General features: G+C 61.3%; 1 protein-coding gene across 1 annotated transcript in view; it reads left to right on the top strand.

Annotated features, from left to right (window-relative positions):
• The first annotated feature begins 83 nt into the window (after window positions 1–83).
• COL8A2 (collagen type VIII alpha 2 chain) overlaps window positions 84–22781 on the top strand; it is a 48582-nt gene continuing 25884 nt past the window's right edge. Inside the window, exon 1 of the mRNA XM_080381934.1 lies at window positions 84–17445. The gene's annotated coding sequence lies outside the window, so the exon portion shown is untranslated. The remainder of the gene's footprint in view (window positions 17446–22781) is intronic.

The following is a 22781-nucleotide window of genomic DNA, read 5'->3' as shown; positions in this document are numbered from 1 at the left end:
GCTGAGCGGCATGAGCTCACCGCCCTGCCCGGGGCTGGCAGGGTGACGGCAGCACCACACCAAGAATGTCTGGCTGCTGGCACGTGAAAGCTGCTGCCAGAAGGAAACCTGCCCAATATTCAGCCCACGGAGGGACCATGGCTGGGGGTGGGATTCGGGGGCTGATGGGCAGCGCTGGGAAACCAGACAGTCAATGTTTGTTTGAGGACTGGCTTTTTTTCTGCTCCGTGAATACCCCGTGCGTGTACATTAGCAGTGACTTGCTACCGCTGCGGAGGGAGCTGATACATGTTTTTTGTGGCCATTCATAGCGGCAAAAAAAATCACCTTGGGAGGAATCCGTGCCCCCTCCCCATGGGGGCTGCTCCACGGCTGCCGTTGGTAGCGTGCAGGCGAGGAGTGGCAACTGCTGGCTCTCCAGGAGCAGGAATTCATGGCTCCCTTGCTTGTATAAATGGTGCAAATGCTCCCCAGGAGCCTGTGGTGCGAGGGAGCTGCCCGGCAGCGTGCCAGCAGGCACCCCCTGCTCCGGGGGGGCACCCTGCAGCCTTGCTCAGCCCCGGCCAGTGAGCACCCAGAGCTGTGCCCTGGCTGCTGCCAGCCCCGGGGATGGGGAAGTGGCAGCTTTTGCAGTAAAGTGGCTTTTTCTCTTTGGCTGGAGCTGGCGAACATCACGTGTCGCCTGCCTGGGCAGCAGCGGGAGCCAAGCCTGGCCAGCCAGGATGGCCCCAAACAGCCCCGACATGCACCCAGCTCCAGAGGCAGCGGCTGCCCCCCGGGACAGTGTCCCGGAGGCTCTGGTGGGAGGGAAGCCCCGTGTCCTTGCTGACATCGCAGCTAAAAGGGGGTTATTTTGCAACAGCAAGCTCACGCTGGGTCCTTTTCACTCCTTCAGCAAGCAAGAGAACGCGCTTACCCTTGCGGGGAGGGGGTCCCCAGCTCCCACTGCCAGCCCCCCGGGAATTAGAGTTGTGCAGTAATTTGCTGGGGCGACTGGGTCAAAACCAGCCCAGACCCTCTGGAAGAACAAAAAGCAAAAATTGCATTAAGTAAATTAAAACTGTCTACTACCAAGTAGCTCATTGTAGACAAGGGAGAATATGCAAAAAGCGCTGTTTGAAACCTACTAAATATTACCATGTGCTGTTTATAGGAAACAAATGGGGAAAGGCATGCTGCATCAATAAAAGCCTGAACATGGTTGGAGTTGGACTAAAGCCTTTCCACGGCTCTAGGTTATTGAATACCCTTCGCTTTCATGTAGTGCCAGGCCTGACCCCTGGACACATACCACGAAGGGGAAAGTTGACTTGTGGGAATAATAGACATTCCTGGTGAACGATTTAACCTGGCAGGAAAAGAGGCAACTTTCAGCCTTTCCCATCTCTGTGTGATATTAGAGATGACAATAGCAACAAGTCAAGGCGGGGGGGTGCAGGACACAGGGCAGGAGAGCTGCTGGAGGGTGCTGCTGCATGAGGCTGGTGCACAGGGCAAGTCCCCCGCCGTGCCCGGCCCCTGCCAGCCCATGCTGGGGACCCGGCCAGCCTGACCGGCCACCCTGTGGTGGCAGCAGGTGGGCTCTGCGTCGCCCAGCCCCCAGGTCCCAGTCCCAGCACCACATCCCAGGCTCCCAGAGCACCACTTGCAGGGGCTTTAGTGGTGACAGTGCCTACGGAAGGGTGGAAGGAGCTTTTCCAGCCCTTGCCCGCCTCCAGCACAGTTTCCATCCACAGGCAAAGCAAGAGTTTGGTTGGTGTCCCGATGGTGCGCACTTGGTGGGAGCTGAAGTCCCGCGCATGACTTACTAGGGTCTAACTCGAGGATTTAGACCAGTTCACCCCTGCAGCGTGGGGACAACCTGGCTGCCACCCCCAGCTCACCTGGGATTTGTTGCCTGCTTTGCTGCAGGCAGCCGGCGCGGGCTGTTTGGTGCTGCCCTGCTCTGACCACACAGTACAGGGTGGTGGAGCTGGTGACAACCCCAGCCACACTCCACACTGCATCGTACTAACAGCATCCTCATCCCACCCTCACGCCAGCCTGGAGCCAGGCAGTCCCTTCACCCCTCGCCGGTGGGAAGGGGAGCTCCCAGCCCCGCTCCTGCCACATAAACCAGGGTGGGCAACAGCCCTGGGCACCATCCATTTGCAGGCCCACAGCCTGGCGCCGGCCGAAGGGGCAGGGATGGTGCCAGGAGAGGAGCCTGGATGGGACTGGGGAATCTCTCCGGGAGGGAAGTGTTTCCGGACTGGTGTCCTCATTGCCAGGGCATCTCCTACAGCTTTCAGCCAGATGTGCTTGGCCAGGGTGCCGGGCGCTCGCTGGGGCCGTGTGAAGGATGTTTCACCCATGAGGGCTTGTGCACCAGGGATGGCAGCTCCTCGACAAGGCTGGCATGGTGCTGGTGGCCCCGAGCAGCCAAGGTGCAGGCAGTGCTGGCAGGGATGGGCTGGTACCATCTGCTCACAGCTCAACAAATGGCTCCCTTGAGCCCCACACATGTGGGATGCTGAGTCCCAGCCCCTCAGGGTGCTCCAACCCTGCAGCCCCAAGCACCCGCTGCGGTGGTGTGTTAAAAAACTGTTGGCTGCTGGCAGCACAGGGGCCAGGTGAGAGGATGCTCGGGGTGTCAGCTCCAGCCAGGCATGGATCCATCCCTGCCCCAGGGCTCCCAGCTCTGGCCAAGCACCTCCCAGCGCTTGGCACCGCTTGGGTACCAAATGATTGTGTTCTCTGCCTGATAGCAGTCTGGGTACATGGATGCTTTTATAAACCCTCCCGGGCCCCCAGGCTGGCTGTGAAGCTCATCCAGCTGACCTGGGAAGCCCAGGCAACTTGCAAAATCCTTCCCCAAGGCACAGCCAGGCTGCAAAACCCCCTGCCCTGGCCCAAACATGGTTTCCAAATCTGGGAATGCCCGCTGGCAGCAGTGTTGGGGCAGAGCAGCACTTCGGCGATGCTCCTTGGCACACACCCTCCTGCAGCATCCCTCGCCAGGGCCGAGGAAGAGGAGGACGTATCTGGAGTTCCCCTCCTCAGGCCAGAGGACACAAAAGCTGCCCCAGCAGCACTGCTCGGAGCTCTGCCACATTTTGGTGGCGTTTGGTATTTTGGGTGAAGGGAAAGAGGCTCCATTGTTCCTTTTTTATTGTTCTGCGTTCCCTAAGCGGGACAGGCACCCTCCTCCCACGCTCTGCCCGGCTGCGGAGCTGATCCAGCCCTTTGAAAGTCAACACTGCAGCAAAGGCATCTGTTAAAGTGCTGGGTGAACGGAACCGTGGTGAGAAACATCCCTGCTCCCAGGCACAGACTGGCACCGGCAGCACATGCGGGGACGAGGGGCATCCAGGGTAGGGACCTTGTGTGGATCCTGATTCGCCTCCGTGTCCCCCTGCACCCGGTCGGGTCCATGTGCCCGAGCCACCGTGCGACCCGAGTCTCCGCATGCGGCTGTTTTGGCAGCAGCAGCTCATGCCAAGCTGCCATGGGAAGGGACGTGCTGAGCAACGGCGCGACAGAAACAGATTGACACCAGCTGAACCGCACCACCGCTCCCGGTGCCGTGACCCAGCGAGGACACCAATGCTCTGCCGGCCGCGGGATGGTCTGGCTGCCCCACCACACCTCCCACCAGGCAGCCAGCCAAAGACCATCCTTTCTGCCTTTCTCCCTGCGGTTTCACTGCTCTCAGTTTCCCGTTCCGCTCCACACAACTAAACCCCAATAATTAAAACCACAACCGCTATTGTCCTGCCAGCAGCAGCACCGTTCCCCTCCGGAAGCTGTCCGGTGGCACGGGGACACGGTGCCGGGCTCCAGCCAAAACGGTGGAGTAGCACCCATGGGATGGGGATGGCCCGAGCCATAAGCTTGCTGCCATCCTAGAAACGGAGGCACTGGGGAGAGCGGGGCAGAACCCCGCCGGCCTTTCTGTCTACAAAAGGTGCAAAATTTCCAAGGGGTGATTACCAAACGCAGCCAGAACTCCGAGAGTCCGGCTCGGGTGGATGTGCCCGGAGGCGGCTCGGGAAGCTGCTGGTGTTGAGCAGCTTTGGCCTGTGACAAGCTGCAGGCCAGGAACGGACAGGCATTCTGCTGAAAAATGTTTGTTTTCTTTTAAAATAGTTTTAATTGTGGCTTCCAAGGGAGGGAGCTGCTGAAACACTCCGCGCTTCCCTGAGCTTCAGCAAACCGGGTTTTTGAAGGGCATCTAACCTGCCTGTGGTCCTGGGGCAGGACCCAGCTCACCCCACTGCGCTTGGGCTGACCTGGGCTTACAGACCCAATGCTGGAGCTCCAGGCAGCCCAGCCCCTGCTCAGCTGCCCCCCAAAAGCTGCTACTTTCTAAATTAAGTCTTTCCTGCAGCGTTCAAACCTGCAACGTCCCGTCCTGCAGCACTGCCCGGGGAGAGCGGCTCAGCTGCTGGTTCCTCCTCTCCTGCTTGTCTTGAGTCTGTTCATCCAGCGACCAGCCAGCCCCAGCCTCGCCAGGGTGTCGGCCAGCTGCAGGAGCCACCTCCTTGCCCTGCACATCTGGGCAGCAGCTGGGGGTGGGCATGGGCAGTGGCACGGTGCAGCCCTCGGGGTATCGCCTGGGCTGCTCCTAGGGATGGGCTGTGAGGGGCAGCCCTGGGGACCCGCCTCCCTCCTGCCTCCCCAGCCCCCCTGCATGGGTGCTGCCCCGCATGGGTGCCATCTCCCCTTGCAAGGTTTGGGATGCTGGAGACCGCTCAGCTGCTGGCGCCGGGTCAGCGCATCACACAGGCACATGCTCAGCTTATCGCCCCTCCTCGAGTCCTGCTGCCTGTGGGTGACCTGTCCCCAGCCCCGCTGGGTTTGTTTTTAAAGCACTTGGTGCCAGCCCTGCCACCACCGGTACTGCAGCAGCACAGATGGTACCAACTGGGGGGCACTCAGGAGCCCCCCAGGGCAGCCTGTCCCTGATCCCATCCCACCAGGAGCAGGACCAAACCAGATGCCTGGATGGCTGGGAATGGGCTGCAGGCAAGGCTTCCAGTGGTTAACAGAGAAAGGAGCAAAATTATTTGAAAATTTAAACCCAATCCACTCCCTGAACGAAGCAAAGCCCCAGACTTTCATCTTAGCCCTGGGATCCCGTTGGCTTCTCCGTGCCCATCGCACGCGGGCAGCCGAGACTGAGAGCTCACTTGAGGAAAGTGCTCACCAGAACAACGGCTTTTCCCAGCAAAAAAATATTGATATTATTTTAATTAGTGCTAGCAGTGACATCCAAGAGCTTGGAGAGAAGTTGCCGGGCACGGGGCCTGTGCTGGCTGTGGCTACCCTGCCCTAGGCTGCGGCTCCACAGCCCCATCCCACTGCCGGGCATGGAGCCCCCCACATGCCCCGGCTGGAGCCAGCACCTGCCCTGGGGCCAGTGTCGGCATCGTGGCTCTTGCCCAAGCTCCCCAGCCGGGGCCGTTATTACTCCCCCAGGTCCCACGGCAGCGAGCCGTTGCTGGGAAGGCGCTTGAGCAAGATGCCAGCAAGGAGCTGGAGGGGCAGCCCCCACAGAGGGGAGAAACCCAGCGGCTTCCTTGAGCACGGAGCACCAGAACAACCTGGTGGGACCTCTACTTGCCAGGTGCAGAGAAGTGAGCCGGGAGCAAAGAGGTGATGGGGCTGCCCTGGCTCCTGCATCCCCTGAGGCTCCAGCAAATCCCTCGCCCTGCCCTCCCGCATCCCCCAGGCTCCAGCATCCCAGCTGAGTGGGCGCGGGGAGCCCTGCTGTGGGTGCTGGCTGGCCGGGAGCCGGGGAGCAGAGCGTTAACCAGGGCAGCCGGGCCAGGGAGTGGAGCCCGAGGAATGAGGAAGCTGAGGAGCGGGTACCAGTAGTGGAAAGGGTTTGGCACAGGCTGTGGAAAATGGAGGCCTAGAGAAATGTGACAGCAGGCTGGACTGGCTGGGAGTACCACACAGGCGTATTTAAGCCTTCAAGCCTGCCATTGTTCTCCCCTAATTATTCCCACTCCCTGAGTATTACACCCCATAATTCAGGAAAGCTGAGTAATGGAAGAAACAACAGCAATTTTAATCTCTCAGTACCGGTGGTCTCCACCAAAAAAATGCTTTCAAGAGCTCTGCGGTTGCAACTTCCTTGGTTTGGTGGGCAGCGGAGGGGAGGGAGAGCACGGCCACTGGCCCACGGGTGCTCGGTTGAGACCAGAGGTGAGCAGGGACAGGACCAGGACCTTCCTCTGGGTGATGGGAGAGGAGCAGGAGGAACATGCCAGGCGCTGGGAGCATCCTGGCCAGGTACCACATGAGTCTGATGCTGGCAGCCAGGCTGGCTTTGGGGTGATGCTGGCTGGTGGGTGGGGGCAGCCCCTCACCCCCTGCACTGAGGGACCCCCATTGGCGTGGCTGCTGCTGTGGAGGACCAGAGCCAGGCAAGACACCCACCCTGCCCCACCAGCACATTAGACCACAGAGAAGAGAACTGGGCATCAGTGTTTGCTCAAAACATGCTTTTCCTTAATGGGAATTGGCTTTCAGAGAAGGAAATTCTGATCTCCCGAGAAATGCTCTTGCTTTCTGACAAAAGCCACTGTGGGTTTGTTCCCCGAGGAGCAAGCTTTGGGTAAACATGTTCCCACTCCTACGAGGAATGAGACCAGGAGTGGAGCTGGCAGCACCCAGGTGCTCTGGAGGTGCCCACACATGTGGGAGGGACCCCAGGCCCCAGCTCTGCCCTTGCCCTTCTGCCTGCTCCAGCACCCCTGGCCAGATCCAGGCGCCTGCACCCTCCCACCAGCCCCACCCCACCATGGCGCTGAGCACCACGCAGAGCAGCAGGTTAAAACACGCCTCCCAGCTAATTTAGCATCACTTGCCCCTGCATTCTCGGGGAGCAGGGAAGGGAGGATGGGCAGCAGCGCCCGCGGTAGGGCCAGAACACATGCGCAAAACCCAACTGCTGCACCGGGAGGGAAGCAAAGCGCCATGTTCAGGGACTGGGCATCCCTTGGGAGCACCCCGAGGCCAGGCCACCCGCCAGCCTCCTGGGCACACACTGCTGGGGGCAGACATCGCCCCGTCCATCCCTCCCTCCTCAGCTCGGAGCCACAGTAAAAGCACCAGAACAAGCCCAGGTCTGCCCTGTCCCAGCTTTCTGCAGACACAGCAGCTAACTGGTAATAAATTACACCGACAATTTTCCCTCCCATTTGAAGTTTCAGCAAGAGCAATGCTCAGGCCAGATAAACAGCAAACTAGCTCATGGAGCCAGGCAGCAACTTGCCATACCGAGGAGCCCATCACAGCCATGACAAGGATCATGCTGGGTGGGAGTGGAGGGGACGGAGCCAGTGGTTTCCAAGACAGTTTAGCATCACTTCTCAGCAGCCGATCTACAGTTTTGGCTATATGATGCTCAGCTCCCTGTTATGCTTAGCAAAGCTTTACTGGAGGTCACATCCTTGCACCTGGTACAAAGCAAGGTGATGGCTCTGCCACAGCATCCCTCAGGGCCACCACGGTCACCCTGCAGCCACCCATTGGGGTTAACCCTAGTGACACACAGCTCTACCTGCCACATCCCCTTGGCATTCCCCAAAGGCCCCCAAGGTCCTTCAGCATCTCAGGCAAGGTGGGACATGGGCTGGGGTGGCCCGAAGGTGGCCATGCCGGCAGCAGCAGGGCGCGCTGCCTCTGTGTGGTCTGCAGCCATCTGGATGTACTTACAGCAATACTGCAGCAATTGCTAAAAGATCAAAAATCTTCAGGCCAACCTTGATTCCCATTGCATTTTTTGCATTTTTGAGGACTCAAGTCTAAAACCTGACAGCGGGGAGGGGTGTTGCCTGCACAGCCCAGAAGTGCTTGGCATGGTACTGCCAGACTCCAGGAGTGATGGCTGGGCTCCCCTGGCACTGTTGCAAGACCCCACAGGGTCGGGGGGAGCAACCCTGAGGAAATGCTCTGTTGGGCCCTTTGTCTGTACCCAGCACACGGAGCCAGCCCTGCTTCTGCTGGCTGAGACCCTCCGCACCCCTGGGGCTCCCGCTCGCAGCAACAGGAGGGGGCATTCCAGGTCTCCCCATCCCTGGGGCCAGGGAAGATGCCAAGAAGCAATCAACACCCACGCCTGCTCCCAGGCATGCCCCTGCTTCTGTCCAGCCGCACCTCCCCTCCCAGGGCTTCTCATCCCCTTTGAAGCTCAGCTGGGGGAAACGCATCGCAGCCCGGCTGGGAGGAGGTTATCCCAGATGGAGGTGAAGTGATGCTGATTTACCGGCCACAGGCCACCTCCCTCTGCACTGGTGAGGGCCAAGGTTTGGACACCAGGTCTCCAGGTGCCCCACAGCACAGCTGGAACCTGCCCGGGCTGTGCCCAGCCCCAGCCCCACGAGCCACTTGTTCACACACACACACACACACACCCTGTGTCCCAGGTGGGTCTGACTCACCCCGGCCCAAAGTTTCCAGTTGCCCCAGTCCCTCCCAGCCCCTCTCAGCAAAGGGAGGTCACGGTGAACATGCCCAGGAGCCACCATCAGCACCTGCCTGTGTCCATGGGGTGCATCCAGCGCTAAGGCTGAGGGCTGCAGCTGCCACATCCCTGTATTCACCCTGGGAAGAGGAAGGACACAAGTCAGGGTGCTGGTTTCCAAAGGACATTGCACCCATATCAGCAGAAAGTCATTAGCTACTCCATTAATTGAGCCAGGCACATCCTGAGCGGGTAGCCGAGCCCCAGCTGGCACGGGCACACTGCTTGGGGCAGCCTATGCCCAAACAAGCCGGCAGGCTCTCGGCTTTGTTATTTTAAGAGCGGATCAAGGAAGGAGACTCTTCACCCCACAATTTCCCCCACCTGGCCCTAAGTGTCTGCCCCAAAGTCTCCGTGTTGATTTTGGGCTGGGATAAAAGTTGAGCTGTGCTGGCTGCCGAGCTGCCCCACGCCAGGCTGGCGCTGGGAGGGTCACCCATGTGCGTGAACTGGGCGGGGGGTGCTACACGGCCACAACTGGGGCATCTGAGGTCAGGCAGCACTGGGCTTTACCCCTCCTTGGGCACAGCTCCCTGCAAGGGAGGGTCCTCAGCTCCTGCGCCACACTGTGCTGTGGGCGAACCAGTTGGACACCCACACCTGGGACCCCAGTTAGTCCTTGTCAGCAGCCTGGTACCCAGCTGTGGTCTCCACCTGAATGCTTCCCAGGACAGCCCCCATCCCAGCTCCGTCAGGGCTGCTCCCCAGGCAGCTGGGCCTTACCAGCCCACACGTCACTCCCCACCCCGGCGCTGGCAGGCTGCGCTCCGGCCACCTCCCCACACGCCACCAGGCACACAGAGCCAAGGCTGCAGCAGGGCAGGCAGCCACAGGACCGCTCCTGCTGACGCACAAGTTGTGGCCTCATACCCCTGCAAGGAGATGGGCCCCCGATGGTTTTCCAGCAGGTTGGCACCCTTGCCACTGGCAGAGCCAGCCACAGTAGCCACCCAGCCCTGCCTGCCCAGTAAAGCCTGGGGGCTGCTCCCACCCTGGCCACCAGCACTGAGCTGGGCTAGAAGGCAGCATCATGAAAACCCTGCGCAGAAAGAAGCAAAGAAGCTCCCAGCAGCCCCAAGAGATTTCCCCCCCCCCCCAGGGAGACACCCCTGACACCCCAGCAGCAACTACATTTCTCTCCTTACCCAGAGAGAACAAACAAAACCCAACTCTGGGCTGGGCTTTTGGCCCCTCATATATGACATGTGCAGACAGCCCTCACCGGGGGGGCTCTCAGCCCCAGCTGTGATCATCCTGTCACCTGGCTGGGGCTGGCCCTGCCTGCACCCTGCCCTGGTCCCCCCTCACCGGGCACACTGCCCCGCACCGACACCGTCTTCATGCACTGGACATAGGAGAGGGAGATGTTCTCCCTGGGCATGGAAAGGTTTAAACCTCCTGGGGTTACATTCCCAGTCTGACCTCCCAGCAGCAGCCAGTCCAGCACTGGGGGACTGGGGCACCGCAGCGCCATGGCGCTGAGCTGTGGGTCTGGCTGCTCCCATGCTGGGCGAGCCAGACATGCTCTGGGCAGCCGGAGCAGCCGTGCTGGCGTGTGCTGAGCCACATGGGACTCCTCGGCACACCAGGCATGGCAAAGGTGCCAGGCACGCCAAAGCTGCCAGCCCCAGCACCCGGAGATGCTGGCACTGACCTCCACACATCCTCAAGGCCCTGGCATGCTCACCCTGCACAAAAGCTGCTCAGAGAGGTGGCAGCCCCAGTAATTAGCCATTAACTCGGTCTCCATGGCTGGGGTGGCGGTGGGGACAAGGGGGAGGCAGTCTGCCGCTCCGCTGCCAGTCCCTGCCCGCGCTGACTGAATGGTTCAGTCATTAACAGGAGTGGGGCTCGTTTGGCTTTTCCCTCGCGCCGCCTGGAAAGGGGCCACTTACTGTTTTACAACTAAAATAACAAATTATTTCATAGAGGGCTGGAGCTGCTGGGAGCGCTCGGGCTGGCCGCGGTGCGGTGCTGGGGCACAGCCTCCTGCGCCCCTTCCCCAGCGCTGGCACAAGCCGAGGTCCCGGGACACCAGAGCGGTGCCCACGTGGAGCACACGGTTCCCACTGGCATGGGCAAAGGGGGCACTGGTGATGGAGGAGGGAGAGCACGAGGGCAAGGGCTGACACGTCCCCACGGTTGCCTGTCCTTGTTGACGCTCACCCTGCCATGGGGACCCCAACCCGTGGTGATGCCTGGGACCCCCCAGCCCCTCAGTGACCCTCCGGTGGGGGTGTGTGGGGCAGGCTCTGTGCAGGGCTGGGGGCTGCGGCAGCCTTGGCCCCAGCACACCCGGCTGGCGTCTGCACCCTGCAGCCCTGCCCTGTGGCTCTGGGCATCAGCGATGCCACATCCCGAGCACTCTGTTTCCTTTGGGAAAGGGTGGCTGTGCTGTGCCCCGGCTTCCTCTCCCAGGGAATGCGATGGGAACCAGCGTGGGCCCCCGCTCCCCTGCCCTGCCTTCCGGAGCTGCTCACGCACTGTCTGGCCTCACAGCCGGCTCTCCGGGTGCCACAGGACACAGCGTCGTGCTGGTGCCCATTGAGCAGAGCCCCTGCGCCACCTCCCCAGGGCAACCTGCTGACAGCCCCAACAATAAGGCGGCTGATAAAAATCATAAAGCGACAAGTGCACTTCCCCAGGCCGTGTTCCCGAGTGCCCAACCTGGTGCTGCGGGAGGGTGGGGACCAGGGGGAGCGAAGCCAGGGGGTGCCAGGAGCCTGGAGCCCACCAGGACCTGGGCTTTGTGCTTCTGCTCCACCAGCCGGACCTCCTTGGAGAATGACCCCCATAAAATGAAGCAGCAGCTGTTTGGTGGATAGTAAAACATTTTTTTTTTTTCTCTTTTACAACTAGTTTACTGCGTAAACGTTTCAGCAGCACAGCAGAGCACTGGGAGCAGCAAACCTCTTGTGCTGCTGCATGCTCCAGGCAGGTCAGCGGACCCCCGGGGCAACTCCCAGTCAGGCTGCAGGACCCTGTCCTCACCCCATGGGATGGGCCCCCAGCACCATGGTAGCAGCGTGCAGACGGCAGCACGCAGCCTGGTCACTGGTACAGGAATGCCATGGGGAAGAGGGATCCAGACTGGGAGGGTGATGGCAGCTGGGCCTTTGCTGCTGATGGCTCCATTCCGAGCCACCCTCTTCCAGGGACAGCTGGGTGCTGCAGGGTCACTCTGGCCCCGGGATGGAGCAACCCCTGGGACCCAGGCACTGTTCACCTGCTGGCTCAGGAGGCAGATTTACTAGCTCATAGCCAGGGGTGTTTATGGTGGGCTGGAATGCGCTCCCCCAGCACGTGATGAATTTACAACGTGCCAATGAGTGGATTTATTCCTGCCCCACTGTCAGTGACTTAATCACAGCAGCCACCGGAAGGCTGAGGCGCAGGGCAGGGAGAGGTGCCTGGAGAGGACCGTGGCAGGGGGGCACATTGGGCACGAGGCATCACAGGAACGGTGCCTACCAGCCCCATTGCCTTGAGCCGTGGCGAGTTCCACGGCTGCCCTCCAGCACTCTTGCCAAGCTGCTGTCTCGGGGCACTGGTTTGGGTTGGGGGAAGCCAGGAGAGGAGCACATCTTCCAGCTGATTTCACACTTGCAAACGCTGCCATTCCCCAGGGAGCCACATTATGCCACCTCCCCACCTGCCCCGATAAGGACACGGAGCCTGATGTGCCAGGGCACCCACCAGCAGGGCTGTCCTCGCTGCAGCTCACGGTTGCTGCCTGGGGACCGTGGCCACGGGCGAGGAGTGCAGTGCTGGGATGCCTCTCCCAGAAGGCAGCTGAGAATTATTGTGTTCAGGAAAAACACAGCCCAGGGGGTCATTCACCGGGAATCTCCCTGGCTTGCTCCCCCAGCACTGCTGCAGGGGCCACAGGTAGGTTTCCCTGTCACCACCAGTTGCCATCACAGTGGGCAAGGGACAAGAGCACCGGGTCCAGCCCGTGCAGCAGATGCTGCCGCTGTCTGTGTGAACACTGCATCGCTGGGCCCATGCTGAGCTATTTCAAGCAAGACCCCGTGGCAGCGTTTGGGCATCTGTTTTGCATTTGCTGTGTTTAATGGTGACGTGGGTCACTTCACCCCTCGCTCCCATCCCGACGCCTCGGCAAGGGAGGCACTGCCCCGCGCCGGTTGCCTGTATGGGTCGGGATACGGCCGAGCCCTCAGGCACACCTCGCTGCCGGCACTGGGGCCACGTCCCTCCTCTCCCTGCCAGCCCCATGGCAGCACAGGGCTAGACATCTCTTGCTCCTACTCTTGCTCCAGCTCCTGCTTCCACTCACTAACAGTGGCCAGTAGCCTTCCTCTTCCTACTCTTCCTCCTCCTGCCCCCCTAAACTGCAGCAGCGTTTCCCCTGAGCTCCGCTCCAGGCTGTGCTACCTCTGCCCACTGGCTCAGGGCAAGCACTTGCCTGGGAAGGGCCAGCAGCCTCCAGGGCTGCCATAGGGACAGGTTTAACCTTCAGCTCCTCCGCAACTTTCAGCTCAATGTGCCATTTCCAAACAGAGGTCTCAAGGCCACCAGCTCCCACCTGGGCTGGTTCTCGGCAGAAAAGGGAGCCGTGGAAATGTTAGGTGAGTGCAGTTTTTCCATGCATGTGTATATAGGAGCGGAGTCAGCTGCCAAAGTAAATACAACCCTTCCCTTTCCAAAAATGTCCTCCAGGAATTGTAAAGGATCCTGGAGCAAGAATTCTGTCTCAGATCCTTTATGCTTTCTATCGGGGAAGTGTATAAAGCCACTTCTTTTTAGCTCTAGCAAAGTCAAAGTGCTGAGAGTGGTTTTTTTACGACATGTACCAAAGGCGCTGGGAGCTGGAGCCATGGCCATGTGTACCCCGGGCAGGGCTTACGCAGAAAAACAATCCCAGTAAAGAGCTTTATAGCCACCGAGGAATGTGGAACCTCCACCAGCCCGGCCGAAGCTTGCAAAGCTAATTGCTTTGGGATTTACTCTTTGGGGGGGTCAAGTCTCCATGGTTGCTGCCTCAGAGGGTCCCAGCTGCCCTTGCGGTTCATTAGGATGCTGAACAGGGAACTAGAGATGCTTTTAGGAGGCTGCAGCGGTTGTGGGGTAAGGGAAGGAGCCATGCGGTTCCCAGCTGCAGCCCTGCCTTCTCCCGTTACAGCCGAGGACCCTTCCCGCCACAGCGGGGTCCGTGCTAGGAGCTGGTGATGGCAGCGATGGCCACGGTGTCCCCATGGCTGCTGTGGATGCAGAGCCAAGTGCTGTCCCCACACCCCGTGGGACTGTTCCCTGCAAGCCAACCCGCTGGGACACGTCCCCAGCCCAGGCTGAACCGCCGGGGCAGAAATGCAGGGGATGCATTCAGAGGCCAACGCGTCCTGGTGTCCCCCAGTGCAAAGGCTGCATTGGCCGATCGCAGCTGCTGCTTGAACCGGCACCTCGTGATGTGCCGACAGAGCCGCTCCGGGGTGCTGTGCCCGCGGCCGCCGCAGCCGCTACCCCCAGGCCCCGGCTGGCCAGCATGTTTTCTTTACTGATCTTTCCTTGCTCATTTAAGTGACTTTGGAAAATGGGATTTTGGCTCTTAAATCGTTCAGGGGCTTTTGAAAATTTGACTCTAAATACTTTCCGAAGTGCATTTGTATGAAGTAATTCTCTCCAACCTCCCACAGTGGTAGTCAGATTGCATTTAATCCATCACTGAATGTTCCCGAAGGCTGGGATCTGGCACCATGCTCCACACGGAGCCGCAACTCACCCTGCACTGCATCGGCACCGCTACTCACTGCCCAGCATCCTCCCGCTTGGGGCACCTCTCACCTGCTTGTCACCCACTGCCTGCAAAGCCGAGGCGATGCACCCTGGCCCCCCAGCCCTGCCCGCGGCGCAGCCTGGCGCAGCAGTGCCAGCAAGCCGAGCCAGCACGGCAGCACACCCGGCACGTGCAGCCGGCAGGGCTCAAGCTCTCCTGCCATGGGGACACAGCAGTGCGCAGCCACTGGCACGCCAGGGCTCTGCTCAGCAGAAGCGTTGCAGGCCCCCGGCTGCCAGCCCAGCCCCTGGCCCCCTCCCACCCCCATGGCAAATTTTCCTGCTGAGCACCAAGGCTGGTTTTCAGAGCACAATTATCCATCTTGTGGAAACATGGAAATGATATTCCAATGCACGGGGCTGATTTGATTATGTCCGTGACCCACTGAAATTAAGTTAAGGCATTTTTCAGCCCTAGATTGAATTATTTCTTCCCCTCTTTTTCGTTCCTCCTGTGTGGAGCAACAGGATGGCTGGGACAGGGCTTTGGGGGGACAGTGAACATGGGACCCCATGGGCAGCCCCTGGGTGCAGCAGTGCCCATGCACACCGGCCTCAGTGCACTCGTGGGCTCGCTCACGGCCACTGGCAGGGCCAGCTCCATGCTGGTTTTCAAGGCATCGTCTCTCACCCCCCTGGGAGGCCGGGGCCACCACAGAGCCCTGGCACAGCAGGCGAGCGTGGAGCTGCCAGAGGTTAGAGGCAGCAGAGCTGCTAAATCCCGCGCTAAGCCCGGCTTCCCTCTCCCGCTGGGAGGAGAGCCTTCAGCAGCAGCTCGGCACAGCCAGCACCCGGCCCCGTGCTGCTGCGCCTGGGCTGAGCCCTGTGCCGGGGTGACCCGGTGACCCGTGCCCAGGGACGAGCTGTGGCCAGGGCAGCAGCTGCAGACGCGTGTGCCTTCGCAGGCATGCTCGGCCCTGGTGCTCCACGTGCATTGTTTGGCATGGCACCATGGGGACACCGCCGAGCACGAAGCGAGCACTCCCGGTGCTCCGGCACAGCTGGGCAGAGGGAAGGAGCGGGTGCGTGGCCGGGCACAGCCGGGCAGCTGCGCTGGCACAGCCAGGGCGGCACGGCCGCAGCCCAGGCTCCATCCTGGCGAAGAGGCAGGCGCGGGGGCCTCGGAGGAGCGAGCGGCGTGGGGGTGATGACAGGCGGGAGAGGCCAGCACGGAGCGAGGCTGCAGCCGATGGTTCGCTCTGTGGGACAGAGGAATGTCTGTGCTGGCTGATGAGTCTGCGTGCGGAGGAAATGCTTTGCCACTGAGAGCTCCGCTGAAACAAGGCTGGTCCGTTTCTGCAGGAGCGTGCCGTGCCGTGCTGTGCCGTGCCGTGCCGTGCTGGTGGAGCCCCGTCCATGCTCCAGCACTGGCGGGACAAAGGCGAGGGCAGGAGAGCTGGCACTGCCAGGGCATGGCAGCCATGGGGCTGAAGTGGCAGCAGAGCAGTTTCTGCCACGTGCCATCCTGCTGGGGCCGCGGTCCCTGAACAGCAGGTGATGAGGTGCACGGGTCAGCCGGGCTCAGCTGTGGCCAGGAGCAGCCTTGAGGCTGCTCTGAGCTGCTCACCATGGCGGGCGGCAGGGCCCAGCTGCGGGGCACCCCCAGCCCTGCCTGCTTGGGGCACGGAGGGGACCCCAACCCCAGCCCTGCCTGCTTGGGGCGCGGAGGGGACCCCAGGCCTGACTGCTTGGGGCACAGAGGGGACCCCAGCCCAGCCTGCTCGGGGCCCAGAGGGGACCCCAGCCCTGCCCTGCCTTCTCGAGGGGACCCCAGCCTTGTCCACCCACACGGGCCAGAGCACATCAGCATTCCTGGGAGCAGGGTCCAGCGCCACGGCGGCCGCTCGCAGAGGGAAGGCATTGAGGGGGGATTAGCCGTCTGATGCCCGCCCCCCCCCTCCCTTGCTCAGGCGCTTAATACAGAAAACAAACACCCTTGTGCGCCCCAGCGGCCTCCATCCAGACGGGCTTTCTCCTTGCTCGTTGCCTGAGCAACCCTAATCTGCCTCCTGGGGCACCCCGGGGCCCTGCACCCCCCGGCCCGTGCACCCCAGCATCTTGGGCAGTGCTGGCAGTGTCCCGGCTGTGCCTGGCACGCGGCTGCCAGCGGGACACCAGGACCCCTCGCCACGGGCACGGGCAGCACATGGTGGTGGGGAAAGGCGGGATGGGGGGCTGCAGGCACCCCGCTCCCACGGGATCGGTGCAGCTCTGTCCCGCTGCAGGATTTGCAGCTGTGCCGAACCAAGGGGCACAGGGGCTGGCTGCACTGGCACCACACTTCCCTACTTTTCCACTCAGGGCAGCAGGATTTTGGAGGTGATGAAGCCTCCCCGCCATAGCAAAGCAGGAGCAGCTCCGGGGCCCCATGCTCACAATGGGAACGGGGGGTGGGTTTGGGGGAGCGTGGGAGCGAGCTGCTCCAGCCCTGGGCTGAGAAGGGGGAAGAGGATTGAACCCCAGCCCACCGGGTGGCAGAGCAGTGGTGGAGGCTGGCAGCACCCGGCTCTGGGCACTTTGCAAGCCAAGCGGGGCTCTTTTCCCACCACCGTGGCTGGGATTACTGTCATCAGCATCCCCAGGGCACTGGGTACCCACCGAGGGCAGGTGGGTGCTGGGGTGTGCCGTGCCCCTGTGGGGAGGGTGCCCAGGGCCCCCTGACCCCACCCCACCGGCGGGTCGGGGGGGCCGCGCTTTTAGTCAGTTATTTTGCGCGCAGCCTGCCCCTGCGACGGAGCGGCGGGGAAGCGCTGCGGGGCTGGGACCGCCGGCGGGGGTGGGGGAGAAAAAAGGGGGGGCAAAAAAAAAAAAAAGAGGGAAAAGGAAGGAATCGCATCAGCCAGCCCAGCCCGGCCCGGCCCCGCGCTGCGCTCCGCACCTCCAGCCCCGCGCCGCATCCCCCCGCGGCGCCCGGCGCAGCCCCGCTCCGCCCCGGCCCGCAGAGCTCCGCACCGCCCCGCCCCGGCCCGCAGAGCTCCGCACCGCACCGGCCCGGCCCGCAGAGCTCCGCACCGCCCCGCACCGCCCCGCCGAGCCGGCTCCGCCCCCGCGGGGGGGCCCGGCCCGGCCCGGCCCGGCCCGTCTCGGCCGCTGCCGCCGGCGCCAGCCCGTGCCCGCCCGCGCCGCGCTCCGCCGAGGTAAGGCTGCGGCTCCGGCTCCGGCTCCGGCTCTCCCCCGGCTCCCCCCGCACCCCCGTGCTCACCTGGGCTCCCCGCTCGGCCGCGGGAACTCTCGGATCTCTCGGTCACGAGTCCCCGGGACTAATTGCTTTTCCCCATGCGGGGGGAATACCGCAAGGACGCTTCCAAGCGCCTCGTCCCAGCCTGCATGCTCCCCTTCCTCGCTTTTCCCTTCTGCCATCCCTCCTTCCCCATCGCGTCCCTCTCCCAGCCAACCCTCCCCCCAGGCTTTGCCGTGTCCAGCCGTGTCCTACCGTCCAGCCCGTGCATCCCGCTGTTAGGAAATGTTTGGGAGAACAGAAGTGGTCTGGGGGAAGCGCCCGTGACCTTTGGGATGGCCGCGGCTGGCGCATCCCGCTGCCCCACCGGGATGCCGTCCCTTCCCGCAGCTGCAAACATCTGCACCCAGCGGGTACCGGGGCAGGTCACGGTGGCTCCTTCTACAAACACCTTGGGAAGTACAAGGTGCTTATTTTATTTGGGATTTTTTAAGAGCGTTGCTGTTAATTGGCTCCTGATCTACCAGGTTCCCTGGCTTTGCACATCCCCAATCAGCCAGGAACGATTTCCCCTGTACGGTAGCCCCAGGCGAGGCAATAACCTACTGGAGATATTTTCTCATCTATGGGCAGCTTTGCTATAAGGAACATGTTTAATAAATCATAAGGCCAGTGAATTCCTGGGATTTTTATTGCTTCTGTAAAAATGCAGTTTTGATCCGTCTGTGAGGGACACTGGGAAGCAAAGCTGCTCCTTTCAGAGCCGGATCCTACGAATTTAGGGCACTGAGCTGGTGGTGAGGCTGGCGAGGGGAGCCCCCCCGGGCAGGGGCAGTGGGCAGTGGGAGTTGGGGGCTCCCGGGGCTGTGCCGGGCCTGGCTCGGGGATTCTGCCTCTGCCACCTGAGGCACCAGGCACTGACCGGGAGCCGGGAGCCCCGCTGGAGCTGGGGTGGCGATGCCCAGGGAGGCATCACAGCCGGCAGCCCAGCAGGGCTGCCCTGCACTTCCAGTTACATTTTTCCTCCTCGCCCTGTTGCCCAAGGGGAAAAGAAGCAGCAAACCCCCAAACTGCTAAAAACCGGGGCAGATCCTTGCAGGAATTGCCTGGTTCCCATCAGCCCAGCTGACCCAATCCCCCCTGGCAACGGGGCAGGGGGCTGCCCTGGTGTGTTTGGGCAGAGGAATGGAAATCCAGCCTTTTTCTGTGTTTGCTTCTTCCAAGATGAAAAATGGGGTTTGGGGTGGGAGCTGAGCCTGGATGTGAGAGGCACATGGAGACGTGAACCAGGGAGCTGTCAGGAGCTCCTCGGGATTTGGGAAAACAGGGGTGCTGTAGCCAGCGGAGGTGGTTATGGGGTGAAGCGAGTGGTGGAGGGTGCCCAGCTCTTGCCCAAGCTGTGCTGGCACGAATGAGCAGCTCGGTGTGCCCTTGGCCACTGAGTCACCCAGCCGAGGCAGCACGTCGTTGATGGGGTTTGCCCCCATCTCCTGCCATGCCTTTGTTTTAGGCTGTGCGGAGCCCAGCCGCAACAGCAGAGGCGGGGAGGGAGCGTTTCTTTGTACAGGGAAGCATTTAAATTCTTTACAGTGATTCATATATTCCATTCATATGAAACACAGTCCTGCGGAGTGTGAATGGGGACTGCTGGGGGATTTTTTTAAGGCAGTAAGCCCTAGAAGTGTCAAAAGTTATTCACACCTTGGTGAAATCAAGGATATTTCTGTCCGTGGCTCTTGGCAGGGGCTCAGCACAGTTCTCCTTGTGTTGGGTTTTCAGTTTCCCACTTGGATACGGCGCGGGGGGAGCACGGGGGCAGCCCTCTTGCTCCCACTGCCCCGGCTGGAAGCCCTTCTCGGTGCTCTCTCACCCCCGGGGGGGCCTGGCACAGGCCCTGGCCGGGGATCGCGGGGCAGCCCCCAGCACTCAGCCCCACAGGGGTTTGGACCCTGGTGGATCATGTCCCCAGCAAGCTCCCAGGGCTGGAAAGCAGCCGCGTCCTGCTGAGCGGTGGCTGGGTGGGATGCTGCCCCTTGCGTTTCACCACGCGTGGGGTGGTCGCCAAGGCTGTGACCAAAGCTACAGGCAGGCTGTCCTGCTCGGGGCAGAGCCCTGCTCCATCTGCCCCCTGTCATGGGGTACATGAGCCCGCCGAGCGAGGGGACAGGCTGTGCCAGCATTCCAGCCTTGCAGGAGCTGCAGGCAGGCTTCAGGCACCCAGCGGGAGCGGGTGCCACTCAGGCGGCTGCTCCGCCACTGTTGTACCCCTTTTTGTGTCAAGAAACCCCTTCCCCTCCTGGCCTTTCGTGGGGTGCTACCCTGGGGCAGCTGGGCTGGGACCGTGGTGAGAGGCTCCAGGGTCAGGCATGGCCCTGGGGGCACTGACCTGCTCTGGGGGGGCGGCCAGGTCCCCGTTGGGGAGCGTTATTTTGAGCAGGGAAAGCAAGCGGAGTGGTTGGGGACCGAGAGGTGCGGGGGCATTGCCCCGCTGCCAGGGTGCGCCCCAGGTGTGGGGCCAGCACTGGTGGGGGCTCTCGCCTCCGCCAGCCACTCCAGGGTACTTTGAGCCACTGTAAATCCTCTCCGAAGGAACTGGGAAGACAGTTTTATGGCTGCTGGGGAGGAAGATTAGCAGGGTGTTGTTTTCAGAGCTGATCCATCACGGGATGCAGGCGCTGCGTGGTGCATCCGAGCGCTTGGCTGCTGGCGGGCGGTGCAGCCTTCCCTGTGAAGGCTGAGATAAAAACGCCTGGTTTTAATGTTCTGCAGGGAGGCTCTTGGGATCTGCTCTTGGGATCTGTGATGTGAGTGTCAAAACCGCCTCCGTGGGCCCTGGGCCCCACACCCGTGCAGCAGCCGGGCTCCTCGTGAGCGGGGGGAATGGTGGATCGAGGGGATTTGGGTAATGGCACCTGCAAAAGGCATTAACCCCGGTGGCGAGGGCGTGCGGGGCCAGTCCCTTCCCGTCCTCACACACTCCCTCTGTCATTCTCTCCTATTTCGGCTTGTCTGCAGCATGGGAAGGAGCAGAGTTTCCATTGCCCTGCGCTGAAGAAAATGTTTGTGACAATAAAAGCTAATAGGGAGGCGGAGGGATAAAAAGACACCGAACTGCATTTGTCTTCCCCCTGTTTCTCCCTCTCAGCCCTTTCCCATCAGCTCCATTGGGCACGCACTGGGTTCCGAGCCTCCCCGCTCTCCCATGCGCTCAGTCACTGGCTAATTAGAGAGGCTAGTTAACTGCCTTAACAAAGGTGGAGAGGCGCATGGACTCCTGCCCACTCCCTCCACACGCAGGGGCTTCCCTGTGCTGGATGTTGTGGGGAGAGGGGCTGGGTGCTGCTGGAGACCAGGCTGTGTCCTGCAGCAATCCCACGGGAGCGGGTGAAGCTGGCAGCGATGCCCCACGCCGCCGCTGGCTCTCCTGGGCTCTCCCCTCCTGGTCAGGGCTCAGCTGCATGTTGCTTCCTGTGCATGGCGATTTGGACACCAGCACAGACATAATAAACTGCTTTTTCTTTTCCCCTTGTCACCGGAGCCGTCCCTGAGTCACATATCTGGCTGCTCTGGCTGCAGAACCCTGGGCATGGGCTGCGAACGCGCAGGGCTCTCCAGGCTGGCTGGCAGCGCACCGGGGAAGCATCTGTGCGGGGGGCAGGGGGGCACAGGGGCTGCCGTGGCCAGCGGGATGCTCCGCTCTGCTCTGCAGAGCCTGGCTCACCCACGGGCATCACTCCACTGCTCCCAAGGAGCTGCAGGAGCCAGACCCTTCACCAGAGCCACCTTCTGCCCCGTAGCCCCGCTTCCTTGCAGGAGCATCCCACCAGGGACCCCATGGTTCCTGCTGGCTGCTGCCTCCTTGCAGAGCTCCTGAGCTTGGCTGGGGTGCTGCAGGTGGGAGATAGGTGCTAACAAAAATGAGGTGGGAGAAAAAATAGCCGCAGGTGGCTACGTGAGTGTTTCTGCCGTAGCCTCAGCCCGTTAGCTGCAGAATGGCCCCTGGCCCCGGTGTCAGCCGAGTTCACGGAGCAAAGCGGCAGATCACAGGCAGAAACTGCAGCCAAAATCTGCAGAGCAGCCGGGTCTCGTCTCCACGACCTTCCCTGGGGCCAAGCCCGTCCCGCTGGCCCATCTGGAGATGTTTGTCCTCAGAGGCTCTTCCAGGCACCTCTGTCCAGGACAGGGCTTGGCAAGGAGCAGCCAGGGAAGGAGACAATGACCTTGATGTCCACCTGCTGTGGATGCAGAGAGGCTGTGGCGAGGGCTTTCCCAGCTTCAGTATTTTGCACCAAACCCCCTAAGTCCCTATTTCATACATTGAAGTGCAGTGCTCCCAACACAAGCTCTACCTTCACCTGGCAGGATGCGGCCCCAGGAATTCCCCCAAATCAGGAAACTTCGGCAAACCTGAACAGCCCAGCAAGGCTGGACTGCTGGGACCTCACAGCACTGCCTGTGCCTGCCCCACAGATCTCTCTGGCTGTCGCCGAGAGCCTCTTTATTGTTCTTGCAGAGGGTTTTGTTTCACTGCTGCCTTCCAAGTTCCCAGGGATCTAAATTCTAAAGGAGGGTCTTGTAAAGAGCCCCGTCCAGATGGATGAGACGATATTGCCTGTATCAGATGAGATCTATCCCCTGTCTTTATCTACTGACAATGCAGCAGTGGGAGCAAACAAGGATACAGCCTTTCTTCAGAGGCACATTAACCAAATAAGAGCCTTCTCTTTGTTTTGTACCGAAACCCAAGACCCTGCGGCCAGACCACCTCGTGTAGCTGCCATCCCTGCAGCCACACGAGGATTTACCCCTTTCCCTGCTCAGTCCCCTGTGCCCAAGCTGCGGACAGGGCAGGGCAGATGGGTCCTGCCCGTTGCATTGCCAGGCTGTAACCCTCCCTGCACCCGCTGTCGGGGCTCTCTCCATGCCCCCCCGCCCCGGGCCAGGCAGGTCTCCGCGCTGCTGCAGGGATGGAGCAGCACTCGGGGCTCCAAGGGCAGAGGTGCAAACCTGACGCGTGCAGAAGGTGAAAGTTGCTTTGGATGTGCCCTGTTCTTAAGGGAAAGCTGAGCCTGTTCAGCCAAGGATCGGGGCGGTCCGGAGCAGCCGAGTCCGCTCCGTGCACAAGGCTTGCAGTGATGCTTACACCCTGCGGCCAATTCACCTGCTTTCAGATTTCATTACAAGTCCTAAAATTCAGCCCAGGTTTGTTTTAAGAAGTTACCAGAGGCTGAGAGAGCCTGGGACTGATTTATGGCTTCCCATCAAAATCATGTGGTTTTACCACGAAACTTGGAA

Source organism: Falco punctatus (genome assembly GCF_963210335.1).
Source record: "Falco punctatus genome assembly, chromosome: 3".
NCBI lineage: Eukaryota > Metazoa > Chordata > Aves > Falconiformes > Falconidae > Falco > Falco punctatus.
This window is presented reverse-complemented; position numbering and strand designations above follow the sequence as displayed.